This window comes from Mixophyes fleayi, chromosome 1, assembly GCF_038048845.1.
Source record: "Mixophyes fleayi isolate aMixFle1 chromosome 1, aMixFle1.hap1, whole genome shotgun sequence".
NCBI classification, from domain to species: domain Eukaryota; kingdom Metazoa; phylum Chordata; class Amphibia; order Anura; family Limnodynastidae; genus Mixophyes; species Mixophyes fleayi.
In genome coordinates, this window is record NC_134402.1 from 160,915,456 (window position 1) to 160,926,382 (window position 10,927).

A 10,927-nucleotide genomic window follows, 5' to 3' on the forward strand; every position below is an offset into this window, starting at 1 on the left:
TTACATTACACTGTCATGTACTGATAAAAGCTGGACATTAGTGAACATCTGTAAGTGCAAGTCAGGTCAGTCCAATCCAAATACATAATTTCCTAGAAACTTGAGATGCTATGTGGGACTTAAAGTGGTGCAGCATCTAAATAAAATGCTACGAGGCAAATATTACTTGTAGATTAAATTCTAAGTATATTAAGGTTAGACATTTCACCTCATTTCCTATCTAACCCAACTTAATCCCAATTTGTTAGCAACATAGTAATTAAATTAGACAGCAAACAAATTAATCCCCCAAGCAGTATAGTTGAAAATGAATCTTGAAGGGCATTAAGACTTACAGTTTGGTGGGATCTAAATGTTTAACCAAGGGACAATCAAAGCTTTTTGCATCCTGAGACCTTCCAACCAAGCCTTTCGGCTCACACTTTACAGAACATTGGCCACGATTAAATTGGCATTGGTTACAGAACTGCCCATTTTCCAGATGAGTACAAGATAAAAAGAGAGCCTGGATAACTCAGTTGGTAGAGCATCAGACTTTTAATCTGAGGGTCCAGGGTTTAAGTCCCTGTTCAGGCAGTGCATGCATTTTAAACGATTGCAATCTATATTCTCTGTGCCATGCAAAATGTATACTGTGAATGATTTCCACGATAAAAGTGAAAAAGGTCATTATCATCATTTCTCAAATTGTTGATAAGGAAACAAGTGATTCTGCAGTAAATAGCCATACTATTTGGACAAAAATACAAGAAACTCCACGCATAACGCAAGATAATTTATTGATTTAGCTGATGAACTTCTCTTCACATTTTACAAATTCACAGTATGACTGGATTATAATGCCATTACTCAAGCATGACATTAGTGTACATCTGTAAATAAAGTGTACAGATGAAATTGAGTCTTGAAGGGTATGAATACTTATAGTGTAATAAGATCTCTATGATCAACCAAGGTGAAATAAACTTTTTTTTTATCGCAAGTGGATTTATTGACTTAGTTGGTCAACTTCTCTTACCATTACACAATTTCACAGTATGATTACATTACACTGTCTTGTACTGATAAAAGCTGGACATTAGTGAACATCTGTAAGTGCAAGTCAGGTCAGTCCAATCCAAATACATAATTTCCTAGAAACTTGAGATGCTATGTGGGACTTAAAGTGGTGCAGCATCTAAATAAAATGCTACGAGGCAAATATTACTTGTAGATTAAATTCTAAGTATATTAAGGTTAGATATTTCACCTCATTTCCTATCTAACCCAACTTCATCCCAATTTGTTAGCAACATAGTAATTAAATTAGACAGCAAACAAATTAATCCCCCAAGCAGTATAGTTGAAAATGAATCTTGAAGGGCATTAAGACTTACAGTTTGGTGGGATCTAAATGTTTAACCAAGGGACAATCAAAGCTTTTTGCATCCTGAGACCTTCCAACCAAGCCTTTCGGCTCACACTTTACAGAACATTGGCCACGATTAAATTGGCATTGGTTACAGAACTGCCCATTTTCCAGATGAGTACAAGATAAAAGAGAGCCTGGATAGCTCAGTCGGTAGAGCATCAGACTTTTAATCTGAGGGTCCAGGGTTCAAGTCCCTGTTCAGGCATGTATGCCTTTTAAACAATGGCAATCTATATTCTCTGTGCCATGCAAAACGTATGCTGTGAAGGATTTCCGCGATAAAAGTGAAAAAGGTCATTATCATCATTTCTTAAATTGTTGATGAGGAAACAAGTGATTCTGCAGTAAATAGCCATATTATTTGAACAAAAATACAAGAAACTCCACGCATAACGCAAGATAATTTATTGATTTAGCTGATGAACTTCTCTTCACATTTTACAAATTCACAGTATGACTGGATTATAATGCCATTACTCAAGCATGACATTAGTGTACATCTGTAAATAAAGTGTACAGATGAAATTGAGTCTTGAAGGGTATGAATACTTATAGTGTACTAAGATCTCTATGATCAACCAAGGTGAAATAAACTTTTTTTTTTATCGCAAGTGGATTTATTGACTTAGTTGGTCAACTTCTCTTACCATTACACAATTTCACAGTATGATTACATTACACTGTCTTGTACTGATAAAAGCTGGACATTAGTGAACATCTGTAAGTGCAAGTCAGGTCAGTCCAATCCAAATACATAATTTCCTAGAAACTTGAGATGCTATGTGGGACTTAAAGTGGTGCAGCATCTAAATAAAATGCTACGAGGCAAATATTACTTGTAGATTAAATTCTAAGTATATTAAGGTTAGACATTTCACCTCATTTCCTATATAACCCAACTTCATCCCAATTTGTTAGCAACATAGTAATTAAATTAGACAGCAAACAAATTAATCCCCCAAGCAGTATAGTTGAAAATGAATCTTGAAGGGCATTAAGACTTACAGTTTGGTGGGATCTAAATGTTTAACCAAGGGACAATCAAAGCTTTTTGCATCCTGAGACCTTCCAACCAAGCCTTTCGGCTCACACTTTACAGAACATTGGCCACGATTAAATTGGCATTGGTTACAGAACTGCCCATTTTCCAGATGAGTACAAGATAAAAAGAGAGCCTGGATAGCTCAGTCGGTGGAGCATCAGACTTTTAATCTGAGGGTCCGGGGTTCAAGTCCCTGTTCAGGCGTGTATGCCTTTTAAACGATGGCAATCTATATTCTCTGTGCCATGCAAAACGTATGCTGTGAAGGATTTCCGCGATAAAAGTGAAAAAGGTCATTATCATCATTTCACAAATTGTTGATGAGGAAACAAGTGATTCTGCAGTAAATAGCCATATTATTTGAACAAAAATACAAGAAACTCCAAGCATAACGCAAGATAATTTATTGATTTAGCTGATGAACTTCTCTTCACATTTTACAAATTCACAGTATGACTGGATTATAATGCCATTACTCAAGCATGACATTAGTGTACATCTGTAAATAAAGTGTACAGATGAAATTGAGTCTTGAAGGGTATGAATACTTATAGTGTAATAAGATCTCTATGATCAACCAAGGTGAAATAAACTTTTTTTTTATCGCAAGTGGATTTATTGACTTAGTTGGTCAACTTCTCTTACCATTACACAATTTCACAGTATGATTACATTACACTGTCTTGTACTGATAAAAGCTGGACATTAGTGAACATCTGTAAGTGCAAGTCAGGTCAGTCCAATCCAAATACATAATTTCCTAGAAACTTGAGATGCTATGTGGGACTTAAAGTGGTGCAGCATCTAAATAAAATGCTACGAGGCAAATATTACTTGTAGATTAAATTCTAAGTATATTAAGGTTAGACATTTCACCTCATTTCCTATCTAACCCAACTTCATCCCAATTTGTTAGCAACATAGTAATTAAATTAGACAGCAAACAAATTAATCCCCCAAGCAGTATAGTTGAAAATGAATCTTGAAGGGCATTAAGACTTACAGTTTGGTGGGATCTAAATGTTTAACCAAGGGACAATCGAAGCTTTTTGCATCCTGAGACCTTCCAACCAAGCCTTTCGGCTCACACTTTACAGAACATTGGCCACGAATAAATTGGCATTGGTTACAGAACTGCCCATTTTCCAGATGAGTACAAGATAAAAAGAGAGCCTGGATAACTCAGTTGGTAGAGCATCAGACTTTTAATCTGAGGGTCCAGGGTTTAAGTCCCTGTTCAGGCAGTGCATGCATTTTAAACGATTGCAATCTATATTCTCTGTGCCATGCAAAATGTATACTGTGAATGATTTCCACGATAAAAGTGAAAAAGGTCATTATCATCATTTCTCAAATTGTTGATAAGGAAACAAGTGATTCTGCAGTAAATAGCCATACTATTTGGACAAAAATACAAGAAACTCCACGCATAACGCAAGATAATTTATTGATTTAGCTGATGAACTTCTCTTCACATTTTACAAATTCACAGTATGACTGGATTATAATGCCATTACACAAGCATGACATTAGTGTACATCTGTAAATAAAGTGTACAGATGAAATTGAGTCTTGAAGGGTATGAATATTTATAGTGTACTAAGATCTCTATGATCAACCAAGGTGAAATAAACTTTTTTTTTATCGCAAGTGGATTTATTGACTTAGTTGGTCAACTTCTCTTACCATTACACAATTTCACAGTATGATTACATTACACTGTCTTGTACTGATAAAAGCTGGACATTAGTGAACATCTGTAAGTGCAAGTCAGGTCAGTCCAATCCAAATACATAATTTCCTAGAAACTTGAGATGCTATGTGGGACTTAAAGTGGTGCAGCATCTAAATAAAATGCTACGAGGCAAATATTACTTGTAGATTAAATTCTAAGTATATTAAGGTTAGACATTTCACCTCATTTCCTATCTAACCCAACTTCATCCCAATTTGTTAGCAACATAGTAATTAAATTAGACAGCAAACAAATTAATCCCCCAAGCAGTATAGTTGAAAATGAATCTTGAAGGGCATTAAGACTTACAGTTTGGTGGGATCTAAATGTTTAACCAAGCGACAATCAAAGCTTTTTGCATCCTGAGACCTTCCAACCAAGCCTTTCGGCTCACACTTTACAGAACATTGGCCACGATTAAATTGGCATTGGTTACAGAACTGCCCATTTTCCAGATGAGTACAAGATAAAAAGAGAGCCTGGATAACTCAGTTGGTAGAGCATCAGACTTTTAATCTGAGGGTCCAGGGTTTAAGTCCCTGTTCAGGCAGTGCATGCATTTTAAACGATTGCAATCTATATTCTTTGTGCCATGCAAAATGTATACTGTGAATGATTTCCGCGATAAAAGTGAAAAAGGTCATTATCATCATTTCTCAAATTGTTGATGAGGAAACAAGTGATTCTGCAGTAAATAGCCATATTATTTGAACAAAAATACAAGAAACTCCACGCATAACGCAAGATAATTTATTGATTTAGCTGATGAACTTCTCTTCACATTTTACAAATTCACAGTATGACTGGATTATAATGCCATTACTCAAGCATGACATTAGTGTACATCTGTAAATAAAGTGTACAGATGAAATTGAGTCTTGAAGGGTATGAATACTTATAGTGTAATAAGATCTCTATGATCAACCAAGGTGAAATAAACTTTTTTTTTATCGCAAGTGGATTTATTGACTTAGTTGGTCAACTTCTCTTACCATTACACAATTTCACAGTATGATTACATTACACTGTCTTGTACTGATAAAAGCTGGACATTAGTGAACATCTGTAAGTGCAAGTCAGGTCAGTCCAATCCAAATACATAATTTCCTAGAAACTTGAGATGCTATGTGGGACTTAAAGTGGTGCAGCATCTAAATAAAATGCTACGAGGCAAATATTACTTGTAGATTAAATTCTAAGTATATTAAGGTTAGACATTTCACCTCATTTCCTATCTAACCCAACTTCATCCCAATTTGTTAGCAACATAGTAATTAAATTAGACAGCAAACAAATTAATCCCCCAAGCAGTATAGTTGAAAATGAATCTTGAAGGGCATTAAGACTTACAGTTTGGTGGGATCTAAATGTTTAACCAAGGGACAATCAAAGCTTTTTGCATCCTGAGACCTTCCAACCAAGCCTTTCGGCTCACACTTTACAGAACATTGGCCACGATTAAATTGGCATTGGTTACAGAACTGCCCATTTTCCAGATGAGTACAAGATAAAAAGAGAGCCTGGATAACTCAGTTGGTAGAGCATCAGACTTTTAATCTGAGGGTCCAGGGTTTAAGTCCCTGTTCAGGCAGTGCATGCATTTTAAACAATTGCAATCTATATTCTCTGTGCCATGCAAAATGTATACTGTGAATGATTTCCACGATAAAAGTGAAAAAGGTCATTATCATCATTTCTCAAATTGTTGATAAGGAAACAAGTGATTCTGCAGTAAATAGCCATACTATTTGGACAAAAATACAAGAAACTCCACGCATAACGCAAGATAATTTATTGATTTAGCTGATGAACTTCTCTTCACATTTTACAAATTCACAGTATGACTGGATTATAATGCCATTACTCAAGCATGACATTAGTGTACATCTGTAAATAAAGTGTACAGATGAAATTGAGTCTTGAAGGGTATGAATACTTATAGTGTAATAAGATCTCTATGATCAACCAAGGTGAAATAAACTTTTTTTTTATCGCAAGTGGATTTATTGACTTAGTTGGTCAACTTCTCTTACCATTACACAATTTCACAGTATGATTACATTACACTGTCTTGTACTGATAAAAGCTGGACATTAGTGAACATCTGTAAGTGCAAGTCAGGTCAGTCCAATCCAAATACATAATTTCCTAGAAACTTGAGATGCTATGTGGGACTTAAAGTGGTGCAGCATCTAAATAAAATGCTACGAGGCAAATATTACTTGTAGATTAAATTCTAAGTATATTAAGGTTAGACATTTTACCTCATTTCCTATCTAACCCAACTTCATCCCAATTTGTTAGCAACATATTAATCCCCCAAGCAGTATAGTTGAAAATGAATCTTGAAGGGCATTAAGACTTACAGTTTGGTGGGATCTAAATGTTTAACCAAGGGACAATCAAAGCTTTTTGCATCCTGAGACCTTCCAACCAAGCCTTTCGGCTCACACTTTACAGAACATTGGCCACGATTAAATTGGCATTGGTTACAGAACTGCCCATTTTCCAGATGAGTACAAGATAAAAAGAGAGCCTGGATAACTCAGTTGGTAGAGCATCAGACTTTTAATCTGAGGGTCCAGGGTTTAAGTCCCTGTTCAGGCAGTGCATGCATTTTAAACGATTGCAATCTATATTCTCTGTGCCATGCAAAATGTATACTGTGAATGATTTCCACGTTAAAAGTGAAAAAGGTCATTATCATCATTTCTCAAATTGTTGATAAGGAAACAAGTGATTCTGCAGTAAATAGCCATACTATTTGGACAAAAATACAAGAAACTCCACGCATAACGCAAGATAATTTATTGATTTAGCTGATGAACTTCTCTTCACATTTTACAAATTCACAGTATGACTGGATTATAATGCCATTACTCAAGCATGACATTAGTGTACATCTGTAAATAAAGTGTACAGATGAAATTGAGTCTTGAAGGGTATGAATACTTATAGTGTAATAAGATCTCTATGATCAACCAAGGTGAAATAAACTTTTTTTTTATCGCAAGTGGATTTATTGACTTAGTTGGTCAACTTCTCTTACCATTACACAATTTCACAGTATGATTACATTACACTGTCTTGTACTGATAAAAGCTGGACATTAGTGAACATCTGTAAGTGCAAGTCAGGTCAGTCCAATCCAAATACATAATTTCCTAGAAACTTGAGATGCTATGTGGGACTTAAAGTGGTGCAGCATCTAAATAAAATGCTACGAGGCAAATATTACTTGTAGATTAAATTCTAAGTATATTAAGGTTAGATATTTCACCTCATTTCCTATCTAACCCAACTTCATCCCAATTTGTTAGCAACATAGTAATTAAATTAGACAGCAAACAAATTAATCCCCCAAGCAGTATAGTTGAAAATGAATCTTGAAGGGCATTAAGACTTACAGTTTGGTGGGATCTAAATGTTTAACCAAGGGACAATCAAAGCTTTTTGCATCCTGAGACCTTCCAACCAAGCCTTTCGGCTCACACTTTACAGAACATTGGCCACGATTAAATTGGCATTGGTTACAGAACTGCCCATTTTCCAGATGAGTACAAGATAAAAGAGAGCCTGGATAGCTCAGTCGGTAGAGCATCAGACTTTTAATCTGAGGGTCCAGGGTTCAAGTCCCTGTTCAGGCGTGTATGCCTTTTAAACAATGGCAATCTATATTCTCTGTGCCATGCAAAACGTATGCTGTGAAGGATTTCCGCGATAAAAGTGAAAAAGGTCATTATCATCATTTCTTAAATTGTTGATGAGGAAACAAGTGATTCTGCAGTAAATAGCCATATTATTTGAACAAAAATACAAGAAACTCCACGCATAACGCAAGATAATTTATTGATTTAGCTGATGAACTTCTCTTCACATTTTACAAATTCACAGTATGACTGGATTATAATGCCATTACTCAAGCATGACATTAGTGTACATCTGTAAATAAAGTGTACAGATGAAATTGAGTCTTGAAGGGTATGAATACTTATAGTGTACTAAGATCTCTATGATCAACCAAGGTGAAATAAACTTTTTTTTTTATCGCAAGTGGATTTATTGACTTAGTTGGTCAACTTCTCTTACCATTACACAATTTCACAGTATGATTACATTACACTGTCTTGTACTGATAAAAGCTGGACATTAGTGAACATCTGTAAGTGCAAGTCAGGTCAGTCCAATCCAAATACATAATTTCCTAGAAACTTGAGATGCTATGTGGGACTTAAAGTGGTGCAGCATCTAAATAAAATGCTACGAGGCAAATATTACTTGTAGATTAAATTCTAAGTATATTAAGGTTAGACATTTCACCTCATTTCCTATCTAACCCAACTTCATCCCAATTTGTTAGCAACATAGTAATTAAATTAGACAGCAAACAAATTAATCCCCCAAGCAGTATAGTTGAAAATGAATCTTGAAGGGCATTAAGACTTACAGTTTGGTGGGATCTAAATGTTTAACCAAGGGACAATCGAAGCTTTTTGCATCCTGAGACCTTCCAACCAAGCCTTTCGGCTCACACTTTACAGAACATTGGCCACGATTAAATTGGCATTGGTTACAGAACTGCCCATTTTCCAGATGAGTACAAGATAAAAAGAGAGCCTGGATAACTCAGTTGGTAGAGCATCAGACTTTTAATCTGAGGGTCCAGGGTTTAAGTCCCTGTTCAGGCAGTGCATGCATTTTAAACGATTGCAATCTATATTCTCTGTGCCATGCAAAATGTATACTGTGAATGATTTCCACGATAAAAGTGAAAAAGGTCATTATCATCATTTCTCAAATTGTTGATAAGGAAACAAGTGATTCTGCAGTAAATAGCCATACTATTTGGACAAAAATACAAGAAACTCCACGCATAACGCAAGATAATTTATTGATTTAGCTGATGAACTTCTCTTCACATTTTACAAATTCACAGTATGACTGGATTATAATGCCATTACACAAGCATGACATTAGTGTACATCTGTAAATAAAGTGTACAGATGAAATTGAGTCTTGAAGGGTATGAATATTTATAGTGTACTAAGATCTCTATGATCAACCAAGGTGAAATAAACTTTTTTTTTATCGCAAGTGGATTTATTGACTTAGTTGGTCAACTTCTCTTACCATTACACAATTTCACAGTATGATTACATTACACTGTCTTGTACTGATAAAAGCTGGACATTAGTGAACATCTGTAAGTGCAAGTCAGGTCAGTCCAATCCAAATACATAATTTCCTAGAAACTTGAGATGCTATGTGGGACTTAAAGTGGTGCAGCATCTAAATAAAATGCTACGAGGCAAATATTACTTGTAGATTAAATTCTAAGTATATTAAGGTTAGACATTTCACCTCATTTCCTATCTAACCCAACTTCATCCCAATTTGTTAGCAACATAGTAATTAAATTAGACAGCAAACAAATTAATCCCCCAAGCAGTATAGTTGAAAATGAATCTTGAAGGGCATTAAGACTTACAGTTTGGTGGGATCTAAATGTTTAACCAAGGGACAATCAAAGCTTTTTGCATCCTGAGACCTTCCAACCAAGCCTTTCGGCTCACACTTTACAGAACATTGGCCACGATTAAATTGGCATTGGTTACATAACTGCCCATTTTCCAGATGAGTACAAGATAAAAAGAGAGCCTGGATAGCTCAGTCGGTAGAGCATCAGACTTTTAATCTGAGGGTCCAGGGTTCAAGTCCCTGTTCAGGCGTGTATGCCTTTTAAACGATGGCAATCTATATTCTCTGTGCCATGCAAAATGTATACTGTGAATGATTTCCACGATAAAAGTGAAAAAGGTCATTATCATCATTTCTCAAATTGTTGATAAGGAAACAAGTGATTCTGCAGTAAATAGCCATACTATTTGGACAAAAATACAAGAAACTCCACGCATAACGCAAGATAATTTATTGATTTAGCTGATGAACTTCTCTTCACATTTTACAAATTCACAGTATGACTGGATTATAATGCCATTACTCAAGCATGACATTAGTGTACATCTGTAAATAAAGTGTACAGATGAAATTGAGTCTTGAAGGGTATGAATACTTATAGTGTACTAAGATCTCTATGATCAACCAAGGTGAAATAAACTTTTTTTTTTATCGCAAGTGGATTTATTGACTTAGTTGGTCAACTTCTCTTACCATTACACAATTTCACAGTATGATTACATTACACTGTCTTGTACTGATAAAAGCTGGACATTAGTGAACATCTGTAAGTGCAAGTCAGGTCAGTCCAATCCAAATACATAATTTCCTAGAAACTTGAGATGCTATGTGGGACTTAAAGTGGTGCAGCATCTAAATAAAATGCTACGAGGCAAATATTACTTGTAGATTAAATTCTAAGTATATTAAGGTTAGACATTTCACCTCATTTCCTATATAACCCAACTTCATCCCAATTTGTTAGCAACATAGTAATTAAATTAGACAGCAAACAAATTAATCCCCCAAGCAGTATAGTTGAAAATGAATCTTGAAGGGCATTAAGACTTACAGTTTGGTGGGATCTAAATGTTTAACCAAGGGACAATCAAAGCTTTTTGCATCCTGAGACCTTCCAACCAAGCCTTTCGGCTCACACTTTACAGAACATTGGCCACGATTAAATTGGCATTGGTTACAGAACTGCCCATTTTCCAGATGAGTACAAGATAAAAAGAGAGCCAGGATAGCTCAGTCGGTAGAGCTTCAGACTTTTAATCTG

At 35.5% G+C, this 10,927-nt stretch overlaps 3 non-coding genes across 3 annotated transcripts; all 3 read left to right on the forward strand.

Annotated features, from left to right (window-relative positions):
• Positions 1-1,543: 1,543 nt before the first annotated feature.
• On the forward strand, positions 1,544-1,616 carry TRNAK-UUU (transfer RNA lysine (anticodon UUU)). Its single transcript has one exon. It is a non-coding gene; the product is annotated as a tRNA-Lys (tRNA).
• A 6,146-nt stretch (positions 1,617-7,762) lies between these two features.
• TRNAK-UUU (transfer RNA lysine (anticodon UUU)) lies at positions 7,763-7,835 on the forward strand. Its single transcript has one exon. It is a non-coding gene; the product is annotated as a tRNA-Lys (tRNA).
• A 2,009-nt stretch (positions 7,836-9,844) lies between these two features.
• Positions 9,845-9,917, forward strand: TRNAK-UUU (transfer RNA lysine (anticodon UUU)). Its single transcript has one exon. It is a non-coding gene; the product is annotated as a tRNA-Lys (tRNA).
• Positions 9,918-10,927: the final 1,010 nt, after the last annotated feature.